The sequence below is a fragment of the Patella vulgata genome, chromosome 6 (assembly GCF_932274485.2).
Source record: "Patella vulgata chromosome 6, xgPatVulg1.2, whole genome shotgun sequence".
Classification (NCBI taxonomy): Eukaryota; Metazoa; Mollusca; class Gastropoda; family Patellidae; genus Patella; species Patella vulgata.
Window position 1 is genome coordinate 30,924,869 of NC_065884.2, and position 24,101 is coordinate 30,948,969.

A 24,101-nucleotide genomic window follows, 5' to 3' on the forward strand; every position below is an offset into this window, starting at 1 on the left:
GTATACAATAAGGTAAACAAAACTATACAGTTATATGGGACAACAATCACTGGTTTATTATACACAAGCACAACGTTTCGATAAGTATTCTCTTATCGTTATCAAGCACAATAAGGTAAAGTTTATCAAATACAAAAAGTTCAACAAAAGTTTTCAATTCAAAAATGAATCCTATCTATCGGATTAATTCATCGTGCATTACGAAAGAGTAAATGTTCAAATTCGCCTCTGGTCGTAAATACATCGGGCCAGTCGCAAGGGCATCTTAAGCTATCGTATGACCCCTTGTGGAGTTTCTCAGGCTCCGACAGCAACTTCTTCAGCGCGCCAAAAAATTGCCTAAAGACCTTGCGAAGGTTCATTTTCGTGTTGAATTTGTGTGTCCATTTTGCCCTTGATAAGGCCGTCGTGAGGGCAACTTGTCATCGCCATCTGATCATAGGTGCCATTGGGCATTCTTATATGCCCACAATTTGTTTAAAGACACTACAGGTCACAATTTTTACCCGATTTTGACGGAATTTGAAATAATAGGGTTGCCTCCTAAAGATCTCGGTTCCTTTCGATATTGGCATATATCATGGATTATGGCCCTTGGGTGTACGAAATACCACGTTTTTAGCTAGAGGTCACAATTTTTATCCGATGATGAAACTTGAAATGTATGTTTTACAACCGAAAGATCTCGATCCCATTCGATATTCGCGCATATCGGACGGTAAACGTCCTGGATTATGGCCCCTGATTTTACGAAAAATAGTGTTTTTAGCGTCCCGAAATTGACACAGAGTCAATTCAAATTCGACCCTGATCGTAAAAACATCGAACCATTCGTGAGGGCATCTTTAGTCATAGTACGACCTCCGGCCCAGGCTCAGTGTGTCTATTTTGTCCTTCATAAGGCCATCGTTATACAGCAATGACGGTTGAGTTGGAATTTCTTTGAAAATCGGACCGAAACTTACGCAAATAGTGTAAAAGTATTTAATATCAAGGTTGGGGGCCTTCTAGACGTTACAATTTTTATCCGATTTTGTTGAAATGAATGTTTATAACACAAAAATCTCGATATTTACTTCATGGAGTATGGCCCCTGATTTACGTAAAATCGCATTTTTTAGCTTGTTCTCTGTCCATTTCTTGCAAAATGTGGGCGTATCTTGCATGGCAACCGCTTGTTCTCCTTACAAAAACAATACGAAGTAAACAAAAATCTGCCCGATTGTCTTGGGAAGGCAACACGATTACGTGAAGCCCTCACAGTGCCTTCAGGATGGCCTTATGAAGTGCAAAATGGACACACAAATTCAACTCGAATTTATTTTTGGCATGTCATAGAGTTTACACAGCGCTCACGATGTTCCTGTCAGAGCCTGTGAATCTTTACAGGCGGTCATATGATGGCTTAAGGTGCCCTCACGAATAGCCCGATGTTTTTATCTTCTTGTGTCAATTTCGGGAGATTGTGACGCCCGATAAAGCATCTTCCTGGGTCAGTCCTAAGGAACTCTACAGAGCCACCGTGTGGCCCGTGGGTATAATCTACTATACAAAATTCCAATCTTCGTATTACCTTGGTGTGTGGTTCGGGTGCAAAAGTGTGACCTTCTGCAGGCATTGCATTTGTTCCAGTCGTTGATTTACTGTTGACCAAGTTAGGTTCCATCCTCGCGCGAAATTCAAACTTCCATATGTGTATGGCCATCTGGTGTCAATTTCGGGATAGTTTGATGCCAGCATATAATATTCACACGAGTGGTGAATTCTAATTTTATTTCATCGCATTCACGAAACACCAAATGCATGTTGTTTCAAACGAAATGAAAACACCTTCACCTAAATAAATTCCCCTTCCTATCAGAACGCAGGTGCGCCATATGTGATATCAGCTCCCAGATGGAGTTTTCTGTTAACCCATAACCGATATTCTAATGGACTGTGTTATGTATTCTTAGCGTTGTTCTTATCTGCAATCAAAAACTAATCACAACTTGACTATAAAACATATACTAATAAATAATTACTAGGATAGATGATTACAGGTGTTTACGTACCATAATTATTTTCTAATAAAATCGTTTCATGAATAGTACTTTTATTCTTACTATCAAAATCTCTAGTGTGTTATTAATCTACATAATTATTCCCAAGGGGAACATTTACTAGGCGTACCAATAACCCAGGGGGCAAGAAGTTGACCCTGCGGTAGTACATCGCACTAACAGTTAATTCTTCGTCAGTTTGTTTATCAGTGGATCTCAAAGTGTAATAATGGACACAGACAAATGTGTTTTCACATCTATTTACAAGTATGCATTACGTTATTTACTAATAGTATTTTTCATTTAAATATATGTTACCAGGCAATGAAACATAGCCCACAAGAGCTAAATCACCGAAACAGTCCACAACGAGTGCCACTTTCTGAATCTTTAGGACGTTGACTAGATGCTACGATATAATTAAGCAAGGATAATATCTCTCGCTGTAATTATCAGACAGTATTGTAATTGCTGTACACAACAATAATTTAAAGTACATCATATTATGACGCGGAGACTCTCTGCTAAAGAAATAACATGTATGTTAAATAACATATCGTATTAGAATAGTATATAACTTCCTATTATTGTCAATAACTAATAATTTTCCACATTAGAATATGATTGTACATAACAGGAGCAAAAGACTTCGAAACCGGTTTCAAAAATACGTAAAAACTGTCAAATCGAAATCTTTCCGGTTTAGTTTGTACGACGATTGCTATTTTCATAATGAAACTAATTGTCCGAAAAACAATTGAATATTTTCATGGTTAGGCCCCGGCGGACGCATGTAAAAGTATTCTAGTAGCAGCAGCCCAAAGGCACGATGAAATAATGAAGCGGGCAATTTTCGATGCATGGGCGCTGCTACCGTTATTATACCAGGACTTACAGTAGCAACCGATGGCTTTGCAATCAGATTTACATGTTTTATGCTCTGAGAATAGAGGTCCCTATAGTAAATTGTTTGTAAGATTCATCATGATTTCGGGTGCCTGTTGATTATGTTCATGTTTACCGTCAAATTCAACACACGCTTCCTTCGCGTCACGAAGCCTCCCAAGCTTAACCCCGGTAACATTTACCAATACGGCATTTATATTCCGTTTGCTATAATGTACAATACATTCGCGGGTTTTGTTCAGTACTATCTTAATTTGAAGTTATCATTAAAGCGGGCGTCACACTGTCCCGAAATTGACACCAGATGGATACACGATTGAGTAAATGTTCAAGTTCGGCTCTGATCGGAAAAGCATCGAACCATTCGTGAGGGCATGTTAAGTCATCGTACGACGTCAGGCTCTGGCTCCGGCAGCAACTTCTTGAGCGCCGGCAAAATTATGCGAAGTTTCATTTTCCTTTTGAATCCCTGTCTATTTTGTCCTTCATCAGGCCATCGTTACACAACAATGACGGTTGAGTTCGAATTTTGTGAAAATCGGACCGAAACTGCCGGACAAAATTGCCACTTCCCGTACAAAAATAGTGTAAAAGTTATCAGGGTTGTGGACCCTCTAGTGGTCACAGTTTTTATCCGATTTTGATGAAACTATAACCCAACAATCATGTTGCCGTTCGATATTCACGCAAATCTCTCCATCTCTGGCAAAATGTGGGTGTATAGTGCATGAAAACCGCTTGTTCTCCATACGAACACAATACGAAGTAACAAGAATCAGCCCGATTGGCTTAGGAAGGCAACACGACTACGGGAAGCCCTCGCAATGCGCCCATGATGGCCATATGAAGGGTAAAATGGACCTTCGCAAGGTCTTTTAGCATGTCAAATATTTTGCCAGCGCTCACGAAGTTGCTGCCGGAGCCTGTAAACTTCACAGGCGGTCATACGATGACTTAAGTTGCCATCACGAATGGCCCGATGTTTATACGATCAGAGCCGAATTTACTTTATCGTGTGATTATCTGGTATCAATAACGAGAGACTGTTACGCCCGATAAAACATCTTCCTGAGTCAGTCCTGGGCAACTCTACAGAGCCATCGTGTGGCCTTCGTGAGTGATTCGGGTGCCATCTGTAGGTATCGCACATGCTTAGGATGTTGATTAGTTTTTGACCATGTTGGGAGCCGTCTTTGCGCGATATTCAAAATTTCATATTCGGATTACCTTCGTGTGTGATTCTGGTACCATCTGTAGGTATCGCACTTGCTTAGGCTGTTGATTGGTTTTTGCCCATGCTAGGGGCCGCCTTTGCGCGATATTCAAAATTTCATATTCGTATGGCCATCTGCTGTCAATTTTATTGCATGTATCCCCAAACTCATCCTATGGTCGAAACAGAAAATGATTGCCGGCTAACGGTACCAAATTATAGGCATAAATCTTTTTCCACATTGTACCAACATGTTTGAACTCTTTACATGTACTTCTCAAAGCTTCACAATGTTTGGAAATTTTCAAATCAAAACTTAAATCTAATCTGTTATTATTATATTATAAATAGTGAGCTATAAAACTGTTCTTAAATTGAGGTGCTAAACGGCACTGCTCTGTATGCATACTGTTTGGTTGGAATGAGAGCAATATCAATATTCCTTTTTAGTAGTAGTACATTTCCCAAGTTTGGAATAATTGACGATTAATTTTGATCTATTTCACTTTACGACTTTATAATAATTTGATATCCCAGAAAATAGTAACTCATCAATAATAATTACAGATTTCTTGAATAAACTACAACCCTTCACACCAAACTTATATTCGTCATGTCAAAGATAAAGTGTTATGGTGTCTTAACAAGTAAAAGTTCAACACACCAAGATTCATAATGATGTTCATCACGAAACTAAACTCAGAAACTACGCAACACTGTTTCAAATTATCGTCCAAATATTGCCTTGTAAATCTCAGGATTTTGTGGAAGTATAACATGATTGCCTAGCTAATGGTGGGATTTCCGCTTTCTTTTGCCATCTTGTAGCCGGGTTGTATTTGGTAACGCCATCTTGTAGTCGAGAATCGTTTACCCCAGACGTGAGATAATTGTTGGAATAAACAATCGGAAGTCACGACACCAGCACCGAGTAACCAATACCACCCCGCCTCACTCACAATCTAATAAAAATGATGTAAGATAAGATTCAACTCATCCGTGTTTGACACCAGCGTTATTAGCATTAAATATCCTTCAATTGTGATTCGCCCAAAATAATCACTATTTATTCATTAGTATTACGTTAGTAATTCCTGGTACCAGTATAATTGTCACCTTTGTAAATGATTTATAATATTGATGAATGTTAGGACTAAGTGTTCATTTGAATAAACTTGATTACAATAGCGATTTGTTTTGACCGCAGGAAATGGCATTAAAGATATTTTTGATTGATATGACTATTTCGTGTACATGCGCCCTTGAAGAGACTGTACATTTATTAGGATTCCCAGCGATTATCCTTCTTATTAGCGCTGTTACAGTGATTGTCACCCAAACAAAGAATACGGACCTGGTTCAACCATGGTAAACTATCGGGAAAATACAGACCGTTAGCTCCAGGGGGTTGGATGGCTGAATGGTTAGCGTGCGCGCGCTGTATCATAAAGTCTGTCATTGAGTCGACTGGCGTGGTTTCGAATCCCCGGTTGTACGTGGCAAGGAGTAGGGTCGCCTGTCCAACCTCGTGGGTTTTTCTTCGGGTCCTCCGGTTTCCTCCCACTGCTAAAGACCCCTACGCGCAAGCGAATTATGTAAATAAAATTAAAAACCATATGTTAGTCCCGAAATGACCTAGTTTGTGTCGAGTGGACGTTAAAACCCCATTTCTCTTTCTCTCTCTCTCTCTCTCAGTTAGGTCCACATCTGAAATATATTTTTTCGTGGTTGTGGTTTTATAGCAATGAAACATTTCTCAGATACCACCCGATTTTATTCCTACTAATAGATAGGCTCGCAATATTTGGTATATGATGGATTTGTGTACCGAAGCAGTGCGAATCATCTTATTTTGCTCACTTAGATTAAAGATACTTTTATGTTAATCTTCTTTGAATTTTACGTGTGCTGTTTGAAACTTTGATAATTCATATGTACTTTTAGGTTAATCATTGTTGAATTTTATGTTTGCTGTTAGAAACTGTGATAATTCTTATGTAGAATATAAGATAAGATTCGATAAAAATGTCGACTTGTAAATTAACAGGTAATAAGGAGTTAAAATAATCCTTTAATGTCAATTACTTCGACACCTTCTATAAAACCGATGTCGACGTCCTCGGCATAAACATCTATCACCATCCCACCTAATGCTACAGATAAAGACCCGACATGCAAGCTAATTATTTAAATAAAAAGTATTTCATATTCCACCAATTACATTGATTTTGTAATTAAATCGGATACCGATATCCACAATTTCTTTAAAGCAATTGTCATGTACAATGTTTGAGTGAGGGAGTCTTCAAACATATTGATCAAGTCAATTATCACGGATAACCATTAATGTTTACTTTTTACGACATGACGTCATTTTAATGTCAGCCATACGTGAATTACTGGAAAAATTAAATCTGAATAATTTAGTCAATAACATATCATCTTTCATAAAACGGTTGCTAATCTTACTAATGTCAATAGTGTTTTAGAGTGTATCTCTACTCAGAAAATGATTATGGATCTTTTGATGATATATTATAAGATAGGTTGCCAGGTAACAAAACATACGCCCACAGCAGCTAAATCGTCCGGGCGGTCGACGCATATATATTTCTTTGTAGATAATTGGGGGCCTTTACAAGACAGTTCCATACAGATCAGATTATAAATTTTGTCGTTTGAGGGTTTACAAGGTTCTACAAACTGAAACAAGGGTCTCAACTCTGGAAGTAATCTACAGAAATTGTTGAAATTTGACAGGCTTTTTCGTTTACTAATTTAAATAATGCATATAAATTTCATACAGATCACATGATCACTCTTGTCATTCAAACGTTCACAATCGCCAGAACTCTAGAAATTATTGACGGAAATTGCTGAAATTCAATAGACCTGTTTCACAAATTTAAAAGATTCATAAAAATTTCATACATATCGGATGATAACTTTCATCAATCGAGCATTAACAAGGTTTAACAAAGTGAAACAAGGGCAATAACTCTAGAAGTAATTATTGTAAATTGCTGAAATTCAATAGACTTTTTCGTTTTACTAATTTAAATCATGCATATAAATTTCACAAAGATCGGGTCATAACTTTTGGCGTTAGGGCGTTCACAAGTACCAAAAAGTGAAACAAGGGCAATAAATCTAGAAGTAATTATTGTAAATTGCTGAAATTCAATAGGGTTTTTCGTTTCACTAATTTAAATCATGCATATAAATTTCACAAAGATCGGGTCATAACGTTTGGCGTTAGGGCGTTCAAAAGGATCAATAAAGTGAAACAAGGGCCATAACTCTAGACGTAATAAACGGAAATTGCTGAAATTCAATAGGCTTCTTCGTGTCCCTAATCTAAATAATGCATATAAATTTCAAAAAGATCGGATGATAACTTTTGACGTTAGAGCGTTGAGAAGGATCAATAAAGAGAAACAAGGGCCATAACTCTAGATGTAATAAACGGAAATTGCTGAAATTCAACAGGCTTCTTCGTTTCAGTAATCTAAATAATGCATATATGTTTCAGAAAGATCGGATGATAACTTTTGGCGTTAACAACGTTCACAAGGTGCAGTCAAGTGAAACAAGGGCCATAACTCTAGATGTAGTTAACAGAAATTGCTGAAATTCAATAGGCTTCTTCGTTTCACTAATTTAAATCATGCATATAAATTTCAGAAAGATCGGATGATAACTTTTGGAGTTAGAGCGTTCACAAGGTTCAATAAAGGGAAACAAGGGCCATAACTCTAGACGTAATAAACAGAAATTGTTGAAATTCAATAGGCTTCTTCGTTTCACTAACTTAAATATTGCATATAAATTTCACTTTTGGCATTAATGTAAACAACATATGTCAATTTTAAAACAATTGGATGGCGTTAGAGCGTTCACAAGAAATTGTGGACGATGGACCGACGGACGAAGGGGGCGACAGACGGACGGACGGGGGCGAAGGCAATATACGTCAACATTTCAATGTGGGCGTATAAAAATAATAAACCTGCGGTGTAATTCATCTGATATATTATTTCACTAATTATAATCGGCTTAACAAATTTAAGTAAAGAGATTAAATATGGTTGATCCCGTGTATCAATACGTAAAGTTTAAGTCACCAATTTGTTTAAAAGAATGTATTAAAACTGTAGCCTCTATCGCATTGACAAGATTTACGGACAAGGGGGGCAACTCCGGAACGGAATGTTGCGGAAAGCTACATATCGATAGGGCTATTCCTCTTACTACCCCTAATGCTTCATATTGTGGCATCCATCACACTAACAAGGTTTTGGCAAAGGGGAGATAACTCCGGAACGAAAGGTCGAGGAACATTGAATATCCATAAGGTTTGTCCTCCCAGCACTCCAAATGCTTCACATCAAAATTTGAAAATAAGTTGGTGAGAACTGTAGCCTCTATGGCGTTAACAACGTTGAAAATCGACAGAGATCATCCTCGCAGGGTCTGTAACCAGCACACCAAATCAGTCTAAAACTCGAGCATCTATCACGTTAACGACCGATGGAGGGACAGGGCCGACGACTATACCCTGAAACCATTTTATTAATTTGCCAATTTATAGTAAACAATAGGCTACAAAAAAACGGACTTATGATCAGGCGCTCTCACAATTATTCAGTTAGTTTGTATGTGTCTGCGTTTTTTTATCTTGTGGCACATTTTATATGTGTATAGGGAACATGTCAAATGCATCTAAATCAACCATATATATATGACGTCAATGAAGCAGACAACAAATTTATGACGTAATTCGCATACCAAAGTTGTTTTTGTGACGTTAAAGAGCATCGTAGTCTCAGTTTATGGTAAACTTTACCAGTCACAATGTGCTTAGACTTATACTTGACTTTTGCTTACGTAAGAATGGTCTTGAGAATTTTCTAGGGACGGTATTTTTATAAGTTTCTTACGTAAGAAAAGGTGAAGCATGACTTTGTGCTTACTTTAAGAATTTTCTAGGAACCGGGCCCAGAATCTGTCCGTAGTTTTGTAAATCGCATTGAAACCACGTGATTGTTTTCCACTAAAATATAAACCCACACCCACACACCCTTTCAATTAGACCTTACATTATTGTTAATACAGGTAGCTGTAAACGTCTAGTTTAGATATTTAAAGCCTAATTACAAACATTTAAACTGAAACCGTATCTATAATTGTGCACTTTACTAACAAAGATAGATACAAGACAATAACTAATTGATTACTGAAGTAAAACAATTATTGAAAAATCAAAATTACACAGTTACTCTTCACTTTAAATGTGATCAAATTTAGTAATCATCATCATCGCTATAATACATGTATAAACATCAAATTCAGTTTGTTTAACAATTTACTAGACTTCTGTACATGTACAAGACAACTCCGGTGCGGATTCCCCTGTCAGTGGTACGGGATGGGAGGGGGCTGGAAGGACAATGCCCAGTCGTTCGGACAGGGGGGGGGGGGGCAATAAACAATATTGGATTAAAAAAAACTGGACAACAGGTAAGGGGGTACATGGGTGTAGGGGGTCAATCTCAGTTGTGTGTGTGGGGGGGGGGGGTGAGGCTATTTGCCAAAATATTTATTTGTCACCTGAATTTTCTGAATGAATCAATTATTAACTAAAACGAATTTTCCGCAAAGCTATGATGGTTGTTTATATAATTAATTACACAATTATCTTTCCATGATATATGGTCGCATTTTCCATTCTCTGATGTTTGTTTGTTGATAATTAATTGTGATTAGTTTAGTTTTGTTTGTTTTCAATACCGGTATGTTTAATTTTCTGATCAAGAAAGGTCTTCACATAGGACATCTAAATGTTTGTCATTTTATAAACAAAACAGTGGAACTCAAATTACTTCTTGAAAAATTTGATATTTTTGGTTTCATTGAAACATATTTATCAGACTCTGTAAATGGTGTTTATTTATTATTTTCCTAGTTTATATAATAGTACATTTAGGTCTTCTGGCACTCTGTTACATGTAAGATAATCTATTAATTGTAAAAGGAGAACTGATTTGGAACGCGATACTCTTGAAGTCATTTAGTTTGAAATTGCTATGAAAAAGACATCACCTATTTTAATATGTTGTTTATAAAGAAATCCGCATCCAATGTTAAATGGCATGATGAATTTAAATTAATGATTGATTCTGTGTGGAATTGAGGAAGTGAATTTATCATTTTTGGTGACATAAATATCGATCTGTTAGGCAATAAAAAAATTCTTATTGGACGGATTCACTCAATTTTTACAAATTAACTCAAATCATTTCTTCTCCAACCTGTGTTACAAATTCAACTTTTTCTACGTTAATTGATCATGTCATTGTATCTGCCCCAAACCATATTATTGAAACTAAAGTGCCATGTTATTCTATATCAGACCACTTTCAAACTTGTTTTACATGGTCCAAAAGAGGGGTAAATATCCCCAAAAACAAAACATGTTGCATACAGATCCTTTCGAAATTTCGTTGAAAATAATTACATGCATGACTTACGCTTAATTAACAATGATTCATCAGTCTAAAACAAAGTACCTCCAGGATCTGGTCGGAGATAACAAAAATTCTAAACAAATATGGAATGCATTGAACACAGAAGCTAGCAAAAGTAACAGTAGGCCCCACATACCACTGAACAGCAATATAGTTAAGGACGTCTTCTCTAACGTAGCCGATAAAATACTCAATGCTCATACAGATAATACCCTTAGTAATATAAGGCTTGGCGATAATAATTTAAAAACCTATGGAAACTCTAAAGTACCCGATGGCGTATCTTTCAAAATTCCATTTATGAAAATAACTGATGTGGTTAATTCCCTAAAAAAATTAGATGTTTCCAAGGCAGTCGGTCTTGATTCAATAAATCCACTTTTTCTCCGCTTAGGTGCTGTTCAACTTTCTGCTTGTCTCACACAAATTTGTAACTTAGCAATAAATTATAACATGTACCCTTCTTTATTTAAACAAGCTTAAGTTATTCCACTTCATAAAGTAGGTACCAAAGATGACCCCAAGAATTATAGGCCAATATCAATTTATCCATATATATCAAAAATTCGTGAAACACATGTTCAAAAACATCTTAACAATAAAATCATCTAAATAAATATCATTTTTTACATGTATATAATAATCAATCAGGTTTCCGTTCATCTACTTCATGTCAAACAGCCTTAACACATATTACTGAAATCATGTATGATTATATTAACAACAATCTCCTTTCTGGAGCAATATTCTTTGACTTTAAAAAAAAAGTGTTCGACTTAGTAAATCATGATATTGTTATTGACAATAGTAAACATTTTAAATTTTATAGAAATTCAATTCTCTTTCTAGAATCATACTTAAAACACAGAAGTCATTGCACGTCTGTTAATGACATATTATCTGAAAATAAACCTATTTTTCACGGTGTACCGCAAAGATCAATATTAGGTCCTATATTATTTAATATTTTTATAAATGATTTACCTTTATACCTATCCTCTAAAACTGGCCTCTTTGCGGATGACACAACCGTCTACACCTCTGGGTCTACTGTCAAAGAATTAGAAAACAAACTTGATGCCAATTTAGTATTAGCCTGGTGTGATAAAAACCATATGATATTAAATATATCGAAAACAAAAAATATGCTAAATACGACGCAACAAAAAAGAAATACGCTCCCTGCTACCTTGAATATTAAATTACGTAATGAACCATTAGAAGTCGTCTCCTCGGTAAGAAATATTGGGTGTTTTTCTCAATTAAAATCCAACTTGGAAAGATCATATCGAGTATATCTCTACATAACTAAGCCAGAAAGTTTTTCAACTTCTTCAAATTAAAACCAGCGGCTGCCAGGCAGGATACGTCCACATTTTCGAGAGATGGATAAAGAACAAGCTAAAAAGAAATTGATTTTCCTACAATCAAGGGCCATAATTAAGGAAATTACAATTCGATATGCGCAAATATCGAAAGGAACCGAGATCTTTGGGTTATAAACTTACATTTCAAGTTGCAACAAAATCGGATAAAAATGGTGACCTCTATAGGGTCCACAACCTTGATATACCATATTTTTACGCTATTTGAGAACGGTGGGGGGGGCATTTTTTATGACCTCTATTGGTCCACAAGCTAAAAACGCGATTTTTCGTACAATCAGGGGCCATAATTCAGGAAGTTACGGTCCGATATGCGGGAATATCGAATGGAACCGAGATCTTTGGGTTATAAACTTACATTTCAAGTTTCAACAAAATCGGATAAAAATTGTGACCTCTATAGGTTCCACAACCTTGATATACCATATTTTTACGCTACTTGAGTACGAGGGGCGGCCATTTTGTCTGTCAGTTTGGGCCGATTTTCACGAAATTCGAACTCAGTCGTCCTTAGGGTGTAACGATGATAAAATAATACGGTTTTTTTTTAAATCTGATAAAAATGGTTCACAAGCTAAAAATGCGATTTTTCGTACAATCTGGGGTCATAATTCAGGAAGTTACTTTCCGATATGCGCTAATATCGACAGGAACCGAGATCTTTGGGTTATAAACTTACATTTCAAGTTTCATCAAAATAGTATTAACATTGTGACCTCTATAGGGTCCACAATCTTGATATACCATATTTTTACGCTATTTGAGAACGAAGGGCGGCCATTTTGTATGTCATTTTTGCGCCGATTTTCACGAAATTCGAACTTAGCCGTTCTTAGGGTGTAACAGTGGTATAATAATATGTTTTTTTAAATCGGATAAAAATTATGACCTCTATAGGGTCCACAAGCTAAAAACGTGATTTTTCGTACAATCAGGGGCCATAATTCAGGAAGTTACGGTCCGATATGCGCGAATATCGAAAGGAACCAAGAAATTTGGGTTATACTTATAAACTTACATTTCAAGTTTCAACAAAATCGGATAAAAATTGTGACCTCTATAGGGTCCACAACCTTGATATACCATATTTTTACGCTATTTGAGAACGAAGGGCAGCCATTTTGTCTGTCAGTTATGGGCCGATTTTCACAAAATTCGAACTCAGCCGTCCTTAGGATGAAACGGTGATATAATAATACGGTTTCTTAAATCGGATAAAAATTATGACCTCAAGTTTAAAACAAATCGGATAAAAATTGTGACCTCTACAGTGTTCACAAGCTAAAAAAAAGTGATTTTTCGTACAATCGTATAATCCATGAAGTTACAGTCCGATACATGCCAATATCGAAAGGAACCGAGATCGGAGGGTGATAAACCTATATTTCAAGTTTCATTGAAATCGGATGAAAATTGTGACCTGTAGACTGTTCACAAACAATTGTGGACGGACAGGGGCGACGACAATATACGTCCACATGAAAATGTGGGCGTATAAAAACTCAATTTAGCCCTTCTGTATTTCTCTGTGCAAACAACACATCTATTGTTGGTTGTTCCACCCGTTCGCACACATGTTGTCCAACATGACTAAGCCGAATTTCCTGATCCGTATCCGACCGACGTCTACCCTTCTGTGGCATGTTTCTGACAACGCCAACAAGTTGGTGGCACAATTTCTCTAAAAAGAAGTGAAACATAAAATTTCTATGAGCAGACTGCATATGCGACTTATAATATTCTTGAATTACATAAGCATTGTAAGCGGCCCACATGAAAAACTTCATGATTAGTCGGTGTGGCCATAATTGTGACCTGTAGACTGTTCACAAACAATTGTGGACGGACGGACGGACAGGGGCGACGTCAATATGTCCACATGAAAATGTGGGCGTATAAAAAAATATATCTTCCAACTCCGTTCCGAATCCTTTTCTATAATGCCCACTTTCAAGCACATATAGATTATTGTTCCTTAGAATGGGGCCGTTGTGACCCTAAATCTCTTGACCGTCTTTCTCGACAGCAAATAATGGCCTTAAAATTAATCTTAGATGTAAAACATACTGCTAGACAAATTGAAAATTCTGACATAGTAAATCGACATATCTCTAATTAATGTATATTTATCTATAAAATTCTGCTAAAACAATGCCCTGATTACTTATTTGACCTCTTACCTTATTATCAAACTGCTTATAATCTATGAATTTCCCTCATAATTCTAACTCCTAACCTAGTAATGCGTATGCTAATAAGCTTACTTCTATGCATGTAACTTCTTACTAACACATGTTAAATTGGCTATTTACACATGTAAAAATTCTAATTTATATGACTTATTTTTTTTAATATTGCAGTTAGAATTTGTATTTTGTTCTGTTTCCATTATTACTCTTAATTTATTGTAGTCAGTTGTGTTACTTTAGCTTCGTTAACATTTTGACATTTTACAAATGTTTAGCAGTAAAGGCGTCATAATTCTAAAGCTCATTTTGGTAACAGAGGCCGCTGTTTACAATTGTATGTTGGCTCCTTAAAAACATGTAAAATCGCACCCTTTCCACTACCCGACAGACATGACGACATTTTTCTGTCAAAAATAATAAAATATTTTACGTACAAATTTTGCTTTTAAAGCAAACTATTCTTGATAATTTTTTTCATAAATAAATAGGCTATTTTATCGTGCATTTTCACAAATAATGCACTACTGATTGTTTTGACCTATTGGGTTTCTAAAAGAATAATATATAACAAGAACTCCTCATGTCATGCATGAATGTGAATAAACTAGCTCAATTAAAAGTTATCGTGTCCCAAAGCATCAACCAATCAAATTGCTTATCTCTGCTTACCCTAAGCGGAAAATGCTCATCTTCGAACTCCATCAAGGCATTGACCTAATCAACACATACACCAAGTTTGAACATTCTAGCCCAATTAGGAAGAGAGTTATCGTGTCCCAAAGCATCAACCAATCAAATTGCTTATCTCTGCTTACCCTAAGCGGAAAATGCTCATCTTCGAACTCCATCAAGGCATTGACCTAATAAACACATACACCATGTTTGAACATTCTAGCTCAATTAGGAAGAGAGTTATTGTGTCCCAAAAAGTGTGACGGACGGACGGACAGACGGACGGACAGACAGACAGACAGACAGACAGACAGACAGACCCATTTTAATAGTCCCCTGCTTTCTTCGAAAGGCGGGGGACAATAAATATAAATCGGTAATGCTTAGTTTAGCTTATCTCTTCCCCTCAAAATTATGAAATATTCTACGCACACAAGTAAAGTATTTTTGATATCATTGAAGTAATCTATATCGGGCCAGACTTCCAAATCATCGGGAGTAGGAAGAGAAAGTTCCTCGGGTTTTCCGGCGGGTTTTCCACCTGTCAACGCCCCTGTCCGTAAGAAATCCCCTGACATTGCACACTTCATGGCGTATGCCCGTCTTCATTAGCACAATCGGTGCATAACAGCAAGACGCTAAACTTTATTTCATTTCCAAATCACCGGTTTTGTGTTAGGGAGTAGGAGGACTCTTTGGGGATTGGGCGAACGATTCACTTTATTGATTTCATTCTATAGTTTGGTGTCATAACTAAACGAATTTAAACTTGGTAGAGTTCTACATTGTTTACACCGTCTCAAAGTCCAATATTATGCTCTCGTTGAGGGGTTCCGGAGTAATTATCACCAACCCTCCCCTCTTATATTTCAATGTTTGCATGCCTATAAATTTTGAATCAATAAATTTATACCAATAATACTTGACAGGACTGCAAAGGTACATAACCTTAAAATTGATTATTCAACATAGGGTAGGATAGATAAATATTATGCTTTTAAGATTTTGCATCCACCCCTATGTTCATGTACACGTATTATGCCATCAGCCCTGTCCGTACATGTTTCTGCAGGTCACAATTTGTTATCCGACATTGCTAAAACTTATACTATATGTTGAGATCCCAAAGGTCGGATTGGTTCGATTTTGGCACTTATCTCACGATAACATTTTGGATTATAGCTCCTGATCGTACGAAATTCGCACATATCTGACCATAATTTCCTGGATTTTTGCCTCTGGTTGAACGAAAATCGCGTACATAGCTTGTGCTCTACTGGCGTATTTTCAGATTACTTTAATAATATCAGAATAATTTACTTTTGCACGTAAAATAGTTTATTTTTCTTTCGAGAAAAAAATAGCCTTATTTTTCTTTCAAAATTGTTGAGAATGATTTACTTTTGTACCTATATTTGAAAGAGTCTTATAATAAACAGCGCCACCTATTACCATAATGAGCGTTAGAATTATGACTTATCACAACGGGTTAAAAGGGAGTCATAATTTTAACGCTGTTAACTATATGGTGGCTCATTAGAGACACGTAAAATCTCGCCATATTCATAACCCGTCAGACATTTTTCTGTCAAAAATAATAAAATATTTTACGTACAAAAGCAAATTGTTCTCGATATTTTTCAGATGAATAAATAGGCTACTCTGTCGTGCATTTGCCCTAATACGGCCATATCGATTGATTTAGCCTCTTTTTTTGCAATATTCGTTCTCGATATTTTTGAGAGAGCTAATGGGCTATTTTTTTTTCTCTATAAACAATATCTAATTTTATTTGAAATTGGATTGCGAAACAGGGAATTATAATTCAGGTATAAAATTACAGCAAAGCGTAATCAGCCCCACCACCTCCAACCCCACGCTGTGAATTCCTTGGGCAAGCTACGTCTACATCTGTGCAAGAAAACGACGAAAAACGGCGAAAACCGATAGCCCCCCCCCCCCCATTGTCCCAAATTCTTCACATCGAAGATGAAAATTATCTTTTAAAAACTGCAGCCTCCATAGAGTTTACACGGTTTTCCGCAAAGAGAGGTTGCAGAACGCTGAATACCGATATGGTTTTTGGCTAAGTGAGCATAACCAAATTCCCAAAAATCTGTTAAGAACTATATCCTGTATCGCATTCACAATGTTTTCGACAAAGGGGGATCACTCCTGCGCACAGAAATCAAACAAATCCATGATCTTGCGATTTTAAATTTCATCTCAAATTAGTTGAACAAACTACGTACATTCTTTACGCAAAAGACGGGAATCATAGCCAAAGATGCAGTGGTCTTATGTCAGATATACTCTTCAAACCGGCGGCTGCCAGGCAGGATACGCCCACATTTTCGAGAGATGGATAGAGAACGAGCTAAAACGAAAGTGATTTTTCCTACAATCAAGGGCCATAATTCAGGACGAACGAAGGGCGGCTATTTTATCTGTCAGTTTTGGGCCGATTTTCCCGTAATTCGAACTCAGTCGTCCTTAGGGTGTAACGGTGATATAATAATACGATTTTGCGTACAATCAGGGGACATAATTCAGGAAGTTACGGTCCGATATGCGCGAATTTCGAAAGGAATCTAGATATTTGGGTTATAAACTTACATTTAAAGTTTTAACAAAATCGGATAAAAATTGTGACCTTTATAGGGCCCACAACCTTGATATACCATATTTTTACGCTATTTGAGAACGAATGGCGGCCATTTTGTCTGTCAGTTTTGGGCCGATTTTCACGAAATTCGAACTCAAGTTGCCCTTAGGGTGTAACGGTGATATAATAATACGTTTTTTGGGTTTTTTTTAATCGGATAAAAATTATGACCTCTATAGGGTCCACAAGCTAAAAACGCGATTTTTCGTACAATCAGGGGCCATAATTCATGAAGTTATGGTCCGTTATGCGCGAATATCGACAGGAACCGAGATCTGTGGGTTATAAACTTACATTTCAAGTTTCAAAAAAATCGGATAGAAATTGTGACCTCTATAGGGTCCACAACCTTGATATACCATATTTTTACGCTATTTGAGAACGAAGGGCGGCCATTTTGTCTGTCCGTTTTGGGCCAATTTTCACGAAATTCGAACTCAGTCGGCCCGAGGGTGTAACGGTGATATAATAATACGCGATTTTTCGTACAATCAGGGGCCATAATTCAGGAAGTTACGTTCCGATATGCACGAATATCGAAAGGAACCGAGATCTTAAGCATACATTTCAAGTTTAAACCAAATCGGATAAAAATTGTGACCTCTACAGTGTTCACAAGCTAAAAACGTGATTTTCGTACAATTAGGGGCCATGAAATTACAGTCCGATACATGCCAATATCTAAAGAAATCGAGATCTTAGGGTGATAAACCTATATTTCAAGTTTCATTGAAATTGGATAAAAATTGTGACCTCTAGACTGTAACCAAAAACAATTGTGGACGGACGGACAGGGGCGACGACAATATACGTCCACATGAAAATGTGGGCGTATAAAAAAGTAGGGGATATTGAAATGCAAATACCTATGCAGGTTGTGATATAATAAATAGTCATGGACACTTGACATGCTTTGAGAGTATGTTCATAGATGAAGAACTTATCGCCCTAACAGAACCACTGAGCTGCATGTGAGACACGCTATAGCGCCATACACGTGGGAGGGGTTCATTGTCAAATTTGACATTTCAAGGAAGAGTTGATGAAAACTGCCGCTTGCTGGTTTATCCTATCCATGATTGCTTTCTTATCGGTTCTTGCATAAGATTTACTGTTTAGCGTATCTTTGCTTTAGTGTGTTACGTTTAATTTGATCGGGAGACGTGTTCGTCGACGTCAACGTCAACCGACAACACTGCAAGAATTGGCCGTGGCACTGCAAGAGGATTGGGTCAGATTGCCCCAAATCGTGTTTGGACGGTCGATTAGGCGCATGCCACGACGAACTGCTGAATGTCTGAGGATTGGTGGAGCAATTACTCATTATTAAGACAAAAATTAAAAACGTCCATTTTCACTTTTGACAGTGTATATCTTTGCGAGTGAAATGGGGCCGTCAGATAAGCCGCCCATATGAACCTTTTTATGTTCATGTGTAGGCAATTGGCCTGTTATTAACATACACTGATTACCTCTAAAAAACAGCAGTGCATTTCCGCAGTTTTGTATTGTTTCTGAATATCCCCTACTTTTTTTAAGAGTATATATGCGCATACAAGATCTTTCGACCTTTAGCGCATATTTTAAGTGTCTCTAAATCGGACAAACATTGGTATATGTATTACATGCTTTGCCAGCATATTATAGGACTTTAAGAGGGTGTTCACAATGCAAAACTATACCAATTTCAAATTCGTTTGGCATTTATCCAATTAGTTCGCCCAATGCCCAAAAGAGACTCCTTATTATACCACATAAACCAAAACGGGGTCTTCCCTATTGAAGCTTATAACTACCATTCATAATTTCTACTTTTCGCCTCTTCAGAACGCGAAAGTCGAAAAGTAGAAGTTACGATAAAATGTGAGGCGACAAGACGGTATACAAGCCAAAATCAACTCGAAAATGAGAAATTAAGAAATAACACACAGCGATAATAGCGCCCCTCTTTTTTTTCTTAATTTCTTATTTTCGACTTGCATTATGGCTTGTATACCGTCTTGTCGACTTTCGACGTAGTCATATTTTTGTCAGTAAGAAGGCGCCAACACGCTATACAAGCCAAAATCAACTCGAAAATAGGAAATTAAGAAATAACACACCGCGATAATAGCGCCCCTCGTTTTTTCATAATTTCTTATTTTCGACTTTCGACTTGGTCATATTTTTGTATTTATTGATGTCAGTAAGAAGGCGCCAACACGCATACTAAGCCAAAATGCAACTCGAAAATAGGAAATTAGGAAATTAACACACTGCGCTTTTAGCGACCTATGATCTGTCGTACTGCCGACTTTTCGACTTTCGCCTCGGAAGTTGTTGTAGTCTCAATTTTCCAGGTCGCATTTGAATATGTGCAATCAGGGCTCACACGGTATTTATTATATAGGGCCTATTATAAAACAAATTTCCCGTAACGGTATATACAATATACAACAACTTACAAAATCCGTCTTACATGGGGATTGGGTGGTCTAGTGGTTTAACACGTGCGCGTGAAATCACAAGGTCTGACATTGATTCAAGTGGTGTTGTTTCGATTCCCCGCTTAAACATGACAAGTGAGTAGGGTCGCTTATCCAACCTTGTGGGTTTTCTCCGGATACCACAGGTTCTATCCACTGCTAAAGACCCCTGCGTGCAAACGAATTATTGAAATGATTTAGTTTGCAACGAGTGGATTTTAAGCCAGCCTGGAGGTCGGGTGTTCGATCCCTGCATTGGCCGAGAAAGTTCATCCAGATTTTCCGGCGGGTTCCCCCTTGTCAGTGATGCAGGACGGGGGGTGGGGGGCTGACAAGGACAACTGTCTAGTTGTTCGGATGGGACCATAAAACCGAGGTTCCGTGTACACACTGGCGTGCACGTAAAAGATATCTTGACAGTTAGGATTCGATATAAGAGTAGGCCGTATTGCCGCTGTCCGGACAAAATTTCCTTAATAGCACATTGTATGGTATATGCCCGTCTTCATTAGCCCAGTTCGATGCAGAACAGTAGGACGTTAAACCCCAATTTCATTTCATTTCTCTCTCATCCCCAATTTTTAAAATAAAATTACACCATGTTAGTCACTGAATAACTTTTAGTTTATGTCGAGTGGACGTTACCTCCCCCCCCCCCCGCCCTCTCTCTCTCTCTCTCTCTCTCTTTCTCTCTCACACACACTAATACATTAGCGCAGTTTTGAGGTGATCCACTAAGCCCAGAATTTATTTTTGTTGTCTTTAGTTATTTCAACATCTTCTGAACAATATATATTTAGCCTCTACACGCCAGTCTCATCCAAGGATTTCCCTTTTTAGCGTTTTGCATGTACAATAGGCCTATTTTTAATTGCAGGTACCGTAATGATCCAGAATCTGAATCCTCATAGAAATTTCAATTTTATTTGTAAGACATGCTTACAATCATTAGTGAATTTTGGCGGCGGTACTGAAACGTCACTATTCGACTCGTTCTTACATTTCTTACCCATGGTGATAATATAATTTGAAATAAAATAATAATATGCGGTATGAAGCCACATTAGGCCTAAATGAAATTCAATTATCAATGCGCGTATTCTAATGTGACCTTCAAAGTAGAGACTACATCAACATCCGAGGCGAAAAGTCGACATCACGACAGCAAGCCAAAATCATAGGTCGCTAATATCGCCTTCAATACTAGACTTTATCACCCAATAATACATTCTACACTACATACCGCTTGTGTGATATATTTCATAATCTATCGAGCGGGAGCCCAGGGGGTTAACCTAGCAGAAAAGTGTACCAATTTTCTCCTATATGGTATCAATGTATGTATATCTGGTATCATCAGAATGTAAGTCTGCCGGGTTTCTGGTGGTGGGTGTGGTATTCCACGCCCAAAATGCCATGCCCCCCAACTAGGCTGCATTAGCTCAAAAGTGTACCACATGAAAATCGTACAGCAGAGTACCGTACATCTTCAGGTGTTACAAAAACAATCTAACAGACATTTCTAGTGGTGGGTTACCCCTGACAGAGCTATGTAATTGTCAGACATTTGTAGTTGTAGAGTATCCCTGACAAGAGTTATCTAATTTCCAGTCCACAGCTAGGCTAGATTAGCTGAAATCTGTACCACCTAAAAGAGCTTTGGAGTTGTTCAGTACCACCACAGGAATCATGAATGACCACTGCCAGACAGTTTGTGCGATGGGTTACCCGTAATAGACACGCCCCAAAATTCAGAGATACTCTACCACTACAAATGTCTGACAATTACATAGCTCTGTCAGCGGTAACCCACCACTAGAAATGTCTGTTAGAGCGTTTTTGTAACACCTGAAGATGTACGGTACACTGCTGTACGATTTTCATGTGGTACACCTTTGAGCTAATCTAGCCTAGTTGGGTTGCATGACATTTTGGGCGTGGAATACCACACCCACCACCGGAAACCCGGCAGACGTACATTCTGGTGATACCAGATATACATGCATTGATAACATATAGGAAAAAAATTGGTACACTTTTCAGCTAGGTTGGCCCCCTGGGCTCCCGGTCTACTACTGCGATATCTCCTATCTTTACATGAATTTGATTGGTCAGTTGAAAAGGAACTACTTTTTTTATTTTCAAAGAACAGTTCATTTCTTATTAAAAGTAACTTTTATTTTATTAAAAATGAACTATTGCTATTCAATTGACCATGATGGAAACACTGGGTCAATATAAAGGACTTTGCAATGGTTGAATTGCTGTTAAAACATGATGTATCACTACGCTGTAATGTTCTGTAAAAGTGAAATCTACAGCAAATAATTATATTTATCTATTTGTGCATGTAAGAAGGGATTGGGTGATAAATAAAATCTCTTACTCGTCTTTTTTGATATCAAAAAATATCAACACTCGTTGATAAAGTAAAAAAAAGACTCGGCAAAGCTTCGTTTTTTGTTACTTTATCAACTTGTGTTGATATTTTTGATATCAAAAAAGACTGGTAGGAGATTCTCTATTTATCATACAGATATCTTGTTAACGCAAATTGCATGTATTCAAATGCGACCTGGCAAATTGAGACTACACCAACTTCCGAGGCGAAAGTCGACAGTACGATAGTTCATAGGTCGCTAATAGCGCAGTATGTTATTTCTTAATTTCCTATTTTCGAGTTGATTTTGGCTTGTATAGTGTATTGGCGCCCTCTTAATGACATCAATAAATACAAAAATATGACTAAGTCGAAAGTCGACAAGACGGTATAGAAACCAAAATCAACTCGAAAATAGGAAATTAAGAAAAAACGAGGGGCGCTATTATCGCTGTGTGTTATTTCTTAATTTCCTATTTTCGAGTTGATTTTGGCTTGTATAGCGTGTTGTCGCATCACATTTTGTCGTAACTTCTGCTTTTCGACTATTCGACTTTCGTGTTTTGAAGAGGCGAAAGGTAGAAATTATGAATGGTAGTTATAGGCTTCGATACTTCCCATATCGCCGACTCAACAGAATTTGGAAAGTCGACCGCGGCACTGTTTGATTGGTTAAAAACGGATTAAAAGCATTAATGAGGCAGGGACCAGTCATTATTACTATAGTTCACTTAAATTGATTTTTATTAGAATTCAACTCACTCACTAATTAATAAAATAAATATAGTTCACTTAAATTTTATGAACTTGAATTTTGTCAGAATTCAACTCACTCATTAATTAATAAAATAATAGACTACAGTTCAACATGAAGCTGACAGGTGATCGAAATTCAGTTCATTGTGATTATTTCTCATAATAAGTTGAATACGTAAATCATTCCAAGACATTTCATATTCTTTTCTTACTACGATGGCTAATGCACAGTTACAATCTAAGTTTATTCCAACATCAAAAGGTGGGAGATACCTATGTGTTGCTGATTTTAAGTATAGACTAAATAAGAGAAAAAAATAACGACTTAGTGATATGGCAGTGCTGTGAAAAAAGCAAGGGATGTAGGAATACAGTATCTACCATTAACGATATAGTTAGCAGAATAGACGTCGACCACAACCATCCACCAGCCCATTCCGATATACAAGTAAGTTACTGTGTTATAAAAAGCATCCTTTAAATTGCACTTCAATTCTCAATTTCTTGTAATTTTTGTTGTAAGCTTCTAATTTTATATTCTACTTCTACATTATTATTAAAAAATAAATCTTATTTTATAGATAACAGAAATGATGCAGTTCTTAAAGGAAAAGGTCCAGTCTACAACAACTTCAATTACCCAACTTCATCAAGAAGAAAAAATTGGTAAACGAAATGTTGAATGGACAGTAGATATATAGCCACCATCGCCCAACATGCCAACTTTTTACTTTTAACTGGAAAAGCTCGTCCTTATATTTTTGAAGTAATGGCATTTTTGCAAGAAGTGCAAAAGACGATTGAAATTCAGTTATTGCAGTATTCAAATGGCCCGCGACAACCACATAAAAAGAAAAAAATACTCCAATATCAACAGGAAGCTTGAAGATTCGAAACATAG

At 37.1% G+C, this 24,101-nt stretch overlaps 1 protein-coding gene across 1 annotated transcript in view; it reads right to left on the reverse strand.

Moving 5' to 3' along the window:
- Positions 1 to 11,722, reverse strand: part of LOC126825381 (soluble guanylate cyclase 88E) — an 84,787-nt gene extending 73,065 nt beyond the window's left edge. Inside the window, exon 1 of the mRNA XM_050554992.2 lies at positions 11,673 to 11,722. The gene's annotated coding sequence lies outside the window, so the exon portion shown is untranslated. The remainder of the gene's footprint in view (positions 1 to 11,672) is intronic.
- Positions 11,723 to 24,101: the final 12,379 nt, after the last annotated feature.